Genomic DNA, 14,220 nt, shown 5'->3' with positions numbered 1-14,220 from the left:
GAGTCAAGAGAAGAATAAAAAGGTAACAACAAGTGAACAATCAGAAAGGACTTTATAAGAATGAACTGTTCCCATTCTAATGGAAAGGGGAATATTAGAAGTTCTTTCAGAATCTTAATATCACAAGGAACCATGGAGGTAGTCAATTGACACAGACGACCTATGAATAGTTTTATGTTTTGAAGATGTGGTGAGAAAAAAAAGAGGGGGGAAAATATGTCAAGGGGAAATGGGGGCAAAGAGGGGGAAATCCTTAACATACACAATCAGGTTGTACAAGTGGAACTACCTGCAAACATAGGAGAAGGTACAGCAGATATCACTTGAACTTCATTTTCATCTAAACTGGTCAAAAGAGAGTAGAACAAATGAACACACACACGCACACATAGAATGAGAGAGAGAGAGAGAGAGAGAGAGAGAGAGTTTGGTGTAGAAACACATTAAACTCATTGAGATACAGTAGGAACCAGGGAAAGGGAAAGGGAAATATAAGAGGGAGGGCAGATTCAGGGAAGGATTAGTCATAAGCAAAACAAACCCCAAGTTTGGAGAAGGGATGGTGAAGAAAAAGTTAAAAGGAAAAAAAAGAAAGGATTATAGTTTAAATAGGGAAAGAGGAATACGGAGAAGAAAAAGTTTAAGAGAATAACATGGAGGGAAATAAAAAATTAACTATCTTAGTTGTTAATGTGAATGGTGAAAGGGACGAACTGATTCATAAATGGAAGAAGTTAGCGAATAGATTAGAAAGCAAAATCCAACAATATGTTGTTTACTAGAAATACACTTAAAACATAAAGACACGTTGAATTACACTAAGAGGTTGTAGCAATATCTATTGTCTCAGGTGAACACAAAAAAGCAGGAGTAATATGATTTCAAACAAAGAAATAGCAACAACAGAGTTGAACAATGCAGGTATTGTTGTGCCCATTTTGCTAATAAAGAAACTGAATCTTAGAGAAATGAATTGATTGGAGTCACATAGATCACACACAGATCTCACACATAGCTAGCTAGTGTGAGAAGTGGGAATTGAACCCAATCTCTCTTGATGCTAAGTTCAATGCTCATAAGCACACATTTCAGGGGCTGGTGATATAGTAGCTAGACTTACTGAAACTGTAACCAAAGGAAGGATGAAAACCACAGGCCTCCTAGTCTAGAGTAGGTACTGTACTAAGGGAACCTCAATAGGTAGGGAATTACCATGATACGCTCTAGATCAGAGTTTCAGTTCTCTCACTAAAAGTATCCATCATTTGGGGAATAGAAGAACAAGTTGTATATTTCTATTGAAGAAACTTTTAATTACCCAAGCATGCAACCTTGGCTTTTCTCTCTCCTTCAAACCCACAGTCTTATAGTTACCTGGTTGTTTTTTTTTTTAATTTTATTTTCTTTGATTATTCCTTAGAACATTTATTTATTTTTACTTTTTGAATTGATTTTTTCAATCAACAAAAATCTGCCCTCTCCCTTCCTTCCCATTCCTCCCCAGAGAAAAAAGAAAAACAAAGCCCCCATGATAAACATGTATAGTCAAGAAAAACAAAAGAAAATATGTGTGTGTGTGTATTGATAGAATGTCTCATTCCGCACTCTCTAGCAGATAGCCTATGCCGTCATTTCACTTCTAGAATCATGTACATCCAGTTATTTTCACAATCGAATGTGAGCTTCTTGAGAACAGGGACTTTTTTTTCCCCTTTAGCCTTTCTTTGTGTCCCCATCATTTAGCCCAATGCCTAATTCATGGTCAACACCTAATAAATGTTTGATTAGGAAGACAAAGAAAATACAAAAAAAAATCTGAAGGAAGCAGTGAAAATGATCATAGGATTTAGAGGTAGGAAGGACTTTAGACATGATCTATTCCAATCAAACTATTATTTCCAATAGTCCAGATAAATGAAATGAAATCATTTGTCTCAAGTCACACAGCTGTCAAAGATTAGACCCCAAATCACCAGGTAGCTGACATAGACCACCTGTATTAGAGTCTAGGGTTTCTACAATAGGAGAGATGAGATTTTGATGTCTTTGCCAGAGAAATGTCAACTAGTTTCACTGTGTTAAAAGCCAAGCAGCTAAAAAAAGCTATTTTTGAAAAATAATTTTCTTACTAACAATTTTCTCTCTCATATAGTAGAGGAAGTGACAAAAGAAACTGTTTGTTTCGGTTTTTCTTGCCCTACAGGGAAGGAGCTGGTTGAAATAGAAAATATGGGAATGTTGGAAGATCACTCATCATCCTATGGTTTGTGATAGCCATGGAGGGGAATAACAGGCATGACCAGGGTGTATGTGTGTGTGTCTGATATGTATCCAGGACTTTAAGGAAGTTAATAGCAAATTTTCATAGAAATGAGATGCATGTTTTTCCTGAAATCAGGTGTATAATGAGGGTGCCCTTTTTCACCATTTGCATTTGAAATAATAGCAATCACAATAAGTCATATTAAAATTACATTCTATCAGTAAATAAATATTTATTAAAAAAACTACTAGGTGCTAGGCTTTATTCTAGATGCTGGGGCTACAAACATAGAAGCAAAATGCACTCTGGCCATGAGGAACTTACATTTTAATCAGGGAGACAATATGTACATTTATAGGTATATACCAAACAAACATAAAGCAGATATTAGGTAATCTTGAGTGTAGAGAAGACATTAGCGGCTGGGGGGACCAGGAGGAACTTCATGCAGAAAATGTTATAGAAGAAAAGAAGAGAGAAAGGAAAGAAGGAAGGAAGAAAGAATGGATGGATGGATAGACAGAAAGAACAAAAGAAGTCTTTATTAAGCACTATGTGCCAGGCACCAGGCTAATGGTTAAGCACTTAAGCTGAGTCTTTTTTTTTAATTTTCACATTAATCATGTTGTAAAGAAGAATTAGAACCAATAGGAGGAACCACAAGAAAGAAGAAACTAAACAAAACAGAAGAGGGGGAAAAAAAGAGTAAATAGTATGCTTCAATCTGCATTCAAACTCCATAGTTCCTTCTCTGGATGTGGATAGCATTTTCCATCATGAGACTTTTGGAGATGTCTTAGATCGTTGCATTGCTGAGAAGAGCTAAGTTATCAAAATTAGCCATCAAACAAAATGGCTGTTACTGTGTACAATGTTCTCCTGTTTCTGCTCACTTCACTCAGCATCAGTCCATACAGGTCTTTCCAGGTTTTTCTGAAGTCTGCCTGCTCATCATTTCTTATAGCACAATTACATTCATATACCACAACTTGTTCAGCCATTCCCCAATTGATGGGCATTCCCTCAATTTCCAATTCTTTGACACCACAAAAAGAGCTGCTATAAATATTTTTGTAGATGTGGGTCCTTTTCCCAGTTTTATGATTTCTTTGGGATACAGCCTTAGAAGTTCTATTGCTGGGTCAAAGGGTATTATGCACATTTTTATAGCCCTTTGGGCGTAGTTCCAAATTGTTCTCCAAAATTGGATCATTTCACAACTCCACCAACAATGTATTAGTTTTCCAATTTTCCCACATCTTCTCCAACATTTATCATATTCCTGTTTTGTAGTGTTAGCTGATACGATAGGTGTAATGTGGTACCTCAGAGTTGTTTTGATTTGCATTTCTCTAATCAATAGTGATTTAGAGCATTTTTTCATATGACTATAGATGGCTTTAATTTCTTCATCTGAAAACCACCTATTCATATCCTTTGACCATTTATCACTTGGGGAATGACTTGTATTCTTATAAATTTGACTTAATTCTCTATATATTTTAGAAATGAGGTCCTTATCAGAGACACTGGTTCCCAGTTTTCTGCTCCCTCCTAGTCTTGGTTGCCTTGGCTTTGTTTGTGCAAAATTGAGCTGAGTCTTAATGGAAACCAGACACTCCCAGAGACAAAGGTGAGGAGGGAGTTCATTCCAGACTGGAGGATGGGGAGGAAGTCAGTACAATGGAGATAGGAAACAGAGTATTCTTTGTGAGGAAAAGTAAGTAGTTTAATTTGACCCAGTTATAAGATGTTTGTGGTGGAGAGGAGAGGTGTGTGCAATAATACTAGAAAAGGAAGACTGAGTCAGATTGTAAAGAGCTTGAAATACCAAATGGAGAAACACATATTTGATCTTGAGTTAATAAGAAGAGACTTAAGGGGGGAAGGAAGAAGCCACATTGCTAGACTTGAACTTAAGGAAAATCATTTTGGCAGCTGTAAGCCAGATGTTTGGAGTGGGGAAACACTTGAGTCAGGGACACTAAATAGTCAACAAGTTTTATGAAGCACCTACTCCATGCCAGGTACTATACTAGGCACTGGGGATGCAAATACAGACTAAAGGAATCATAGTCCTCAAGGACCTTACATTTTATTAGGGCGTCATGTACATATACAGAATAAAGATAATTTATTTAGGGAGGGTAGTAGCAACTGGGAGGGTAAAGAAAGGCCATGTAGAAAGTGATGCTTATTCTAGATGCTGGGGCTACAAAGATAAAACCAAAACACACTCTGACCATGAGGAACTTACATTTTAATCAGGGAGACAATATGTACATTTATAGGTATATACCAAACAAATAATAAATCAATAAATTCTTCTTTTATTCTTTGTGTCCATCCATCCACCCTTTCTTCCTTCCTTCTTTCCTTTCTCTCTTCTTTTCTTCTATAACATTTTCTGCATGAAGTTCCTCCTGATCCCCCCAGCTGCTAATGTCTTCTCCACACTCAAGATTACCTAACATCTGCTTTATATTTGTACCTCATCCTTGATCATGGTAACAGCAGCAAAAGCAATGGTAGTGCTCAGTCCCAGGACCCGCTCTCATTTCTCTCTTGATTGCACCTCCTGGAAACAGATGACCCATCAGCCTCTAGTCATTCCCAAGGTTGAAGTCACTTGGGCATGGAAGCACCTTTCTTCCACACACCATGTCGACTGCAATTTTTTCCTATTCATTGTAGTTGTAGCATCTGCCAAACCCTTGACTACTCTTCAGTGCCCTTGCATACACATTTTGCCTTTTTTGAAATTTCAGCTCCTCTTTTCCTCGAGGATGGAAAGTGTAAGAAACTGTCTTTTCAGAAAAAAGTCAGAGACCCATGGTTACCAGAGGCTTGCATAAACAGGCATTACATCCTCTGGTAGACAGTGATCTCCAGTACCATGCTACACTAGGAGTATGGTGGTATCAGCGGCAGAAAGGGAAGAGTTAGAGGAGGGGGCTTGCATTGGCCTCACATCTAGGCCTAGCTTCACCACGTGGCTACACCTTCCATTCAGTCTCTGGAAGGGACCTTTCATCAAGTACCTCTACCTGCTCTCAGCTCTCAACCCAACAACGTTGACCCTTCCCACTGTGTTCCAAGGTCAGCGCTTTAGGTACTATGAGTCTTCTTGGTGGAACTGTGCCTGACTGAAAGCAGGCACGTATAACTAAACATTTTGCTATCATTCCAGCCAATTGCTGACTCAAGTCAATTCCCCTGGGCTCAGGATGAGCCTGCTTGTTTTCAGGATGGTTGTCACCCTTCCTCATAAGGGTGTGGTCCTGTCCTCAAATCCTGACTTACAATTTATGTTTGACCTTCCATCCTTCAGGGAAAGAGGAACTAAAATCTCAGAAAAAGGCTAAGTATGTGTACAGTTTCATAATATTCCAGCATTTTGCATAGTTGATAGCAGAAATAGTCTACTAACAGTAAGAGAAGAATCAGCAAAGACTTGATTGTGAATCAGAAAACTCTCATTCATTACTTGACAGTCACCTACCAGCTGTAGGATTTTGAACGGAGTTCAAGTCCCACCGGGTTGTGTGATCCTGGAAGAAACACTTAAATTCTCAGTGTCCCCAAGCAACTCATGAAGAAAATCAGTTGCAGAGAAGATGTAGACCTGTACTGGTAAAAGTAAAAAAACAAACAGACAAAAAAAAACCAACCCAAACCTATCATATTACCAGCCAATGTTGTGAGGTAAATGATTTTTAAACAGGAAAGTGATTAAGCAATGGGATTTCAGATATTATCATTTCATGCCATTCACTCTATGGGAAGTGCTTCACTTGTGGAGGGCTTTGAAAACAAGCTAAGAAGTCTGGGCTTTATTGTGCGGGCAATGGGGAGCTAATGAAGTTTTTTGAGCAAGGGAGGAATATGATAAAAGAAAAGTTTTAAGTCCTCAGCTTGTTTTTCTGTTTTGTGTTTCCTTTCCCGAAAAGTGATAAAACATTATTTTTTGAAAGAGACATGTCCAAGCTCAGAGTCAACCTTCTGAGTTCAAGGGGTGTGAAAGTCCTGGGTCCCATCTGTCAGTCAGTCACAAACAAGCATTAAAGAATTTTCTATGTGCCAGGAATGGTGAGAAGTGCTGGGGATACAAAAAGAGGCAAAAATATAGTCCCTGCCCTGTTCCTCAAGGAATTCATATTCTAATGGGGGAGAAAACATGTTTTCAACTAAAGCATATTTTGTATACAGGGTGTCCCAAAAGTCTTAGTGCAACTTAATGCCCTATATGTATGTGAGTATCTGTGTATGTGTGCATTTGTGCACATGTGTACAAAGTAGATAAGAGGTATTCTAAGGGGAGAAAATACTAGCAACTGGGGAAAGGGGTGAATAGGAAAGAAGTCCTGCAGAAGGAGGGATTTGAGCTAAGTCTTGAGGGAAGTCAGGAAAACTAAGGGGTAGAAGTGAGGCATTCCAGGCATAGGGGAGGGTCAACACAAAGACTGAGAAGGAGAAATTAGACAGATTGGAGGAGAACCAGGAGAGAGGATTGTCACGAGAAAACTTGAGATAAGAAAGGATCCAAGAGAAGATGATCAGCAAGGTCAAATGATGCAGAGGTCAAAAAGGGTGAGGATTGGAAAAGGGTCATTGTATTCCCTAACCACACACACAAAACACATACACACATTTCTGTACTGGATTTCCTGCCCTGTTTTGCACATCTATTATTTCTGGAAACCAAACAGTTCTGAACCCCTCCTTCCCCACCCTTAGCTACACTTGGAAGTTAGTCAATTTCAGCTCCTCTAGACTCCCAGAACTGCCCCTCCCTCACTAGAATCCTTCCCTCCTGGAAAGATTTTCCCATCTTTTAGCCCAATCCCATCCCCAACAAAGTTCCATTAAGGACTGAAGCTGCTAGGGAACTTGGCCAGGGGAGAAGAATATTGGAAAAGGGGGAGATTTTAGAACCTAGAATGTCAGAAACTAAAGAGCTCTTAGAACATAGACCAAAGATCATCCCAGTTTGAAGACACCATTTTGTTCAGATTCTTCATTTTACATAGGAGGAAAGTGGGGTAGAAAGAGAAGAGCCTTGTCCGAGGGCACACAGAGACTCAATGGAAGAGCTGAGCTGCCCCCTGATCCCCTGACACCTGTTCTGCTAGCTTGGGAGCCTTGACCTACTCTGTACCTCAATTGTTTCCATTCTGGATCTCAAAGAATTTTCTGCCCTGCTCTGCACATCTGGCATTGCTAGAAATGAAGTAGCCCTAAAACCCTCTGTCCTCACCCTTGACTATACTTGAAAGTCAGTTCCTCCAGACTCTCAAGACTGCTCCTCCCTCACTGGAACCCTTCCTCCTGGAACTGGCTCTTCTTGGACCAATCCTCCATTTCTTATCATGGCCCCACCCCAATAAAGTTCTAACCAAGGACTGAAGCTGCTAAGGAGTTTGTCTGGGGGACGACCTAGGGAGGAGGACTCCACCCTCATTAACTTCTCTTTAATCTGCTGAGATAGGACTGTAGCAAAGGAGGCATAGAACTGACTCAGAGGGGTACTCTGAATCAAAGTGAGTTGTCGTAGACTGGGAATCTGGGCACCTGGTAACTCAGAGCTGTCTCCCCACATCATCTATCTGCTTCTTTTTGCCACCCAAAGAACTACCAACCTTCCCTCACTCATTCAGAAAGGGAAACTGAGGCTCAGATTGGGGAGGGAAGGTTCAGGTTCACCTAGAGAGACAGGAGCTGGGAATAATAATCAGTCTCATTTCTATAGCCCCTCAAAGGTCACAACATGCTATCTTCACAGCAACCTGGGAGGTAGGTAGTGGTTCCTCTACAAATAACTAGAATTTAACCAGAACCTCGATGCTGCTTGATAATCCTTTTATTTTTCCCTGGTTTACTCACAATCTTATACTCCACATTGTCTATTCCAAACTTTCTCATCTGTTCACACACACACACACACACACAAACACACACACACACACACACACACACACACACACACACAGAGAGCAGAGAAGCTTGCCTCCTACTTTCCTGAGAAAATATAAACCTTTCACGTATCTTCCCAGTTCCACCTCACATTCCTCTACTTCATTCCTCCTTTGCTTCTGGCTCTGAAGAAAAGGTGGCCCTCCTCTGCCTAGGCCAAGGCTAGCCCTTGATCCTATCCCCTCAGTCTCTATAGGAGAAGAGAGTTGGTACAGTACCCTAACCCCTGTGGGCTAAGCAACGGTTCCTCAAAGTTAGACTGGGTGCCCATCCAAGATTGCTTCATCATTTCAAAATGCCAACATCATTCAGTACTGATCTACAATCTGACCAGAAGTAGCCAGGGAGTTCTGTACCTCCTATGTGCCTAAATGCTGAGTCACCATGTCCTAGGAATCTCTGGAAGTTTCCTTAGAATGTCCCCAGAAGCCTCTTCTACATCAGGCTGATGACCTAGTATGACTCAAGATTTTTGAGTAAAGGAATGACATGGTCAAGTTAAAGAAATTTATAGATTTCTAGCAGGTCACCAAAGGGAATCTGAGAAGATAACAGACTAGTCCTAACTCCTGAGGATAGTGTCAAGGTAAGCATGTCCCTTCTTTGAAAAAAAAATTATTTTTTCCCAATTACATGTAAAAACAATTTTTTTTCTTTTTTCTTTTGCTAGGCAATGGGGTTAAGTGACTTACCCAGGGCCACACACATAGTAAGTGTCAAGGGTCTGAGGACAGATTTGAACTCAGGTCCTCCTGACTCCAGGGTCAGTGCTCTATCCACTGCGCCACCTAACTGCCCCTGAAAACAATTTTTAACATTCATTTAAAAAAAAATTTTATAGTTCTAAATTCTATCCCTCCCTCCCTCCATTCCCCCCTCCCTGAGATGGTAAGTAATTTATTATACATATGCAATCATGTAAAATATTTCCATATTAGTCATTTTGTGCAAGAAAAGGAGAAAGAAAGAGAGGAAGGAAGGAAGGAAGGAAGGAAGGAAGGAAATGATGGGGTATGGGACCTGTACCCCTAAAAGGAAAAGACTATATCTTTGCCCAGAACTTTCCATGTCTTTGGTGTTTGCCTGAGGCATCATCCATCCTAGTCAATAATCCTTTCAACTGTCCTTTCATTATGGCCCCTGACCTAGCCCAGCACTTCATTCTCTGTTATCTCTGGACCACCCCAGGCTACTTGCCACTCCTAGATCACATCGAGATCTTCCCACAGTCTTTATGTAGAAAAGTGTTGATCTTGGCCCCATTAAATTTCCAAAGACTCACTAGGAGTCTGACCCACTTCTATTGGTGTTACAATAAACTCGTTCTTGGACTGAAAGAAGGCTTGAGTGGTTGAATTCTTTTGAGGCAGACTCATGCCCTGTTTCTCTCTGTCTGTATATCTGTCTGTCTGTCTGTCTGTCTCTCTCTCTCTCTCCCTCTCTCTCAGTGGAGTAAGAGTGTCCTTTGTTAACAAGCATACATAAGTTCTAAGATTTATCCTACTGTTTTTGCAGTTTCATGGGGAAAATCTGGGAAAACAATGCCTGGTAAGACTCAATCTCTAGGGTTGGGAAAGGTCTGACAAAACTTCTGACTTAGCCAACCGTGCATTACCAAGCACCTGACTCTTTACCTTAAGCATCCCCTCCCCCAATTCATGTTGCTTCTCTGCAATCTCCTTAAGTCTAGGAAGGTTCTGGACTTGTTGAAGTCCCAGCACCTTCCTCTTCCCTCCAGAAGTATCCTCCACCACCTGCCTGTGCTTCTTGATGTAATTCTCCTGTATCATGAGTACTCAAGCTGATGGGAAATGTAATCCCAGGAAGTTTCTTTCAATGAGGGATTGCTACCTAAGTTCAAATATCATAAGAATGCAGTCAGATGGAAATGTCCTTACTGTATCTTCTTGTTCTTTGCAAATAAACTCTAAATGACCCCACTCATGTGGTTGGTGGAGTGTTGGGAGAATTTTCCCATGGGAGTTCTAGCTTCTCTTGGCAGAAGCTGAGGGTCACAACCTGTTGCATGGCAAAAACAAGGAAGTCTCACAAGACCTCTCCTTTGCTGACACGCAGCTCCCACGGTTGGCTTGGCTCTCCTCTCATTGGGAGAAAAGTCCTACTCATACCCCTGACATGAGGGCTACAGGTGTACAGCAGACTTGGTGATTGGCTATCACGTGGAGCTCATGCTTTGATCAGGTGTTACTAGGGATATAAAAGAAAGCTACTAGCATTTAATAAACGGAGCTTCTGCCATCTTGCTGTCTCCCGCCTCATCAATGCGCCTCCGGGTTAAGAGTATTGAGCTGGTCTCATGCTCACCACTGCAGCGGCTGCGTCAGTGGAGGGCAAAAGAGGGAAGTGAGTGCAGTCCATAGGGCTACAGGGATGAGGGGACTAGCAGGAAGAGGATGGAAACAATAGGGAAACAGGAGAACAGATCTCTGAATCTAGGATCTAAGGGGCCAAGAGTCAGGGAAGTCAGAAGGTTCAGGCACATTCCACTGGGGTTCAAAAATTAGGTAACATTTAGAAAGTAGTGAATGAGGAAAACGTCTCTCCCCTAGGGCCTAAAACTCCAGTCATGAGCTCATTCCTGCATGAGTCTTCCTAACCCCCAACACCCTCCATTCTAATCTTGGCTTTTCTCAGCTCCTGCCCCTCTGGCTTTTAGCCCATTGGTCCATTAAAAGAAGTCAACCCAAGCTCTCCCTACCACCAAGACAGACCTTTGGCACTAGAACCACATATTCCCACAGAATCACCAAACGCAACCTTGTCTACAGTAATGTGAGACTAGAGTCACAAAGCTAGTATAGGCTAGGGAGAACTGCCTGTTAACTTTTCAGTGTGATCGCTTACACTTTAGAAATCAGCAAATGCTACAAATGAGGGCTTGATCTATCCTTTTGTTGATTGTCTAGGCTAAAGAAAGTAAAGGAGAAAATGTTAATAATATAGTTTAAACTTAAAGGCATGCCGTGTATACATGGGTCTTTTTTTTTTCCTGGAGAGCCCATTGTCAAACACTTATCAGCACACCCTGCTCTAAGCAAATCATTTCAACTCTATTAGTCTCTAGTGTCTCATATGTCAAATGGGGTGGGGAATAATATTTACACTAATATCTCATAGGCTTTTTCTGAGGAAAGCACTTGGTGTGGCAGAGACCAAGCTCCAGAAGGTCTCATATGAAGTGGAAATACAGCCCCTTCACACAGTAAAGCCCTGGTCTGAGAGGGCAGACTCAGCATTAGAGTTTCAGTTTAAGGGTGGAGTCATGTTCATACTTCCCATTTTTTCCAATAAACAAATGTGTCACAAGGTCATAGATTTAGAACTAGAATTGACCTCAGAGACCAGAATTCAACCTGCTCATTTACAGATGAGGAAACTGAGGACCAGAGGGGTTAAGTGATTTGCCTGATGTCACCCAGGCAGTAAGTGTGAGAGGCAGGATTTGAAATGAGATCTTCAGAGCTCTTTCCATTGGACTACACTGCCTGAAGCGTGAACTGCTAGAGAGCCTATATTGACAGCATCTACTCAGGGAGCCCAGAGCCCTGTCTGACTAAAAGAACAGATGGACATTGAAGCTACTGATTCCATTGCAGATGACCAGCAATTCTTCGGGTACCGAGGTGAGCCCCCTGGAATTGCACCCACCTTCCTGCAGCCTAGCTACCCCTTCTCATTGCTCTCCTCCCTCCCCAGACGCCGAGACTCTCCAGCTCCCTGTTGCCTTAAGACAAGACTTTTCCACATCATTGCTAAATCACTTCTCTAGGGAGTTCCAACGTTAAAAGGCAAAAAATCCAAAGCCCTCAGCCTAGCAGTCCCAGAATCATAAAGCTGGGAGGAATTCCACATGGGATCCCTATGTGGGTATCATTAAGCTGGCATGGGATTCCACATCCCTGATAAATGGTCATCCAGCTTCTTCTGGGAGATCTCTACTGCCTTCCAAGGCAACTCAATTATTCAACTTGAGGATAGCTTGGGATGGTAGAAAGTTCCTCCTAACATTGAGCCCAAATCTACCTCTCTGCAGTTTCCATTGATTGCTTCTAGTTCTTCCTTCTAGGGTCAGCAGAATAAGTCAAATCCTCCTACACAACAGCCCTTCAAATATTTGAAGACAATTACAATATCCAAGCCCAGATCTCCTCTTCTCCAGGCAAAAATAATATCCCCACTTTCTTTAATATAGTCCTTGATACCCTCACTATCCTGGATGCTTTCTTTTGGACACATTCTAGTTTGCTGATGTCCTTTCAAAAATGTAGGTCCTTCCACAGTGTCATCTCACTGTATCTTTCTTGCCTTATTTCCCACTCTGGGTGGTGGAGGGAAGGGGAAGGCAAGGATCCTGGGCTCTTCTTCCTATGTCCTCCTCATCTTGGAGAAAGAAGAACTCTCCTTCTTAGACCAAGTCTCCTGGAAAATTTCAAGGAACTCTTGATTCTATGATTGGTTTCTGAGGAACAGAAAACCTGGTCTTGTGTTTCCTGTTGTGGACGTGCTCTGCCTGAAGGCAAGGGTCAAGGTGCTCACTGTCCCCTGAGATCCCTGAGAAGGCCTCACATCCCAACCTACAAGTCCCAGAGCCTCATCAGTCCAAGCAGAACTCCAGGCCTTCAGTTTTCTCATCGGTAGGCACAGCTTTCTCCTGATGAGAAGGAGGTAGAGAATGGCATAGGAGAGAAGAGGAAAAAAAGAGATGGCTTACAACATCTACTACGAGGAGTTCAGTAGGGAGATTTTCAGAGAAGAATAAAATTATGCTTATGCAGCAGTGATGGCCCAGTTGAGATTAGACAACATAAATTGTAGTAGAGGCAGTTGGCATAGTTTCATGACTTCCTCCAACAGCATCTGATGGCTTTGGAGTAGAACCATAGAAAGTAGATGGTGGAAGTAACCCAGAGTTGGTGTTTAGCAAGGTGTGAGAAATTGTAGGACATTGGAGCAAGGGAATCAAGGTACAGGAAAGAGTCTAATTGAGCTGCTTCACAGGGAAAATAATAGTTGTACAAGACAGAGCATGGGCTATTCACCTTTTGTGTGTGTCTTGAGTAGCAGAGTGAAGCCTCTGGACTTCTTAGAATTATGTTTTTAAGTACATAAAATCAATACAGAGGATTGTCAAAGGAAACTGAAAGTTAATGAAAATAAAGAAATCATTCTTTCCTATCAAAGCTTATGGATCCTATGAAATCTACTCATAAGCCCCTAAGTGACCTGTAGATCTCAGATTAAGAGGCCCTAAGCTAGAGGTAATGTGGAAAGAGCACTAGACTTAGCATTAGAAAGGACTTGGGTTTGAATTCTCCTTTCAACAATTTTTTTAAATTTTGTATTAGTTAACTATTAGAATTATTAAATTAAAATTATTAAATTTAATTATTACAAAAATTACTAATGTAACAGACATTGGTGAATGCAAGCCTTTGCATGTACAAAGAAATTCATGGAGTGGGAGAGTGAATTGCATAGGAGGCCTTGGGTCTCTACAGTGTACTGCTTAGAGGGGAGGAAGTAGGTAATACATTTAACATAGTTGTGACAACAGCAACAGCTTAGAATGCCAAGGCTGTGGCCTGTTTCAGTAAACATTGCTCTATACCTGAATCTTTCTCCTCCTATAAGGCCTCTTCTCCAAGGCAAAGATGCGATTACACCCTGGGATACAGCTAATGGTCCATGGAGCCCTCATCTTCCTGTCCTTGGTTTTGGTCATATCCCTCGTGATTGTGGCCACTCAATGTGAGTAATTTCAAGAGTTCCTAGCTATGGTTCTATAGGGCTTGCTCTATCTCAAATTGGTGGGGAGTTCTGCTTCTCCCTGGGGGATAGGGGTGTCACTGTGGTAGCAGAAATGGTCAGGGACGTGCAGAACACAGAAGAGTTAGAAGAGGTCCTAGGAGGAGCTTGGAACTTGACCTGGGCCTTGGTTGGGCATCATTCTTTTTTTTTTTTTT

The sequence above is a fragment of the Vombatus ursinus genome, unplaced genomic scaffold, assembly GCF_900497805.2.
Source record: "Vombatus ursinus unplaced genomic scaffold, bare-nosed wombat genome assembly UNPS02014818.1, whole genome shotgun sequence".
In the NCBI taxonomy this organism is placed as follows: domain Eukaryota; kingdom Metazoa; phylum Chordata; class Mammalia; order Diprotodontia; family Vombatidae; genus Vombatus; species Vombatus ursinus.
The sequence above is the reverse complement of the archived record's forward strand: the minus strand, read 5'-3'. Positions refer to the sequence as shown.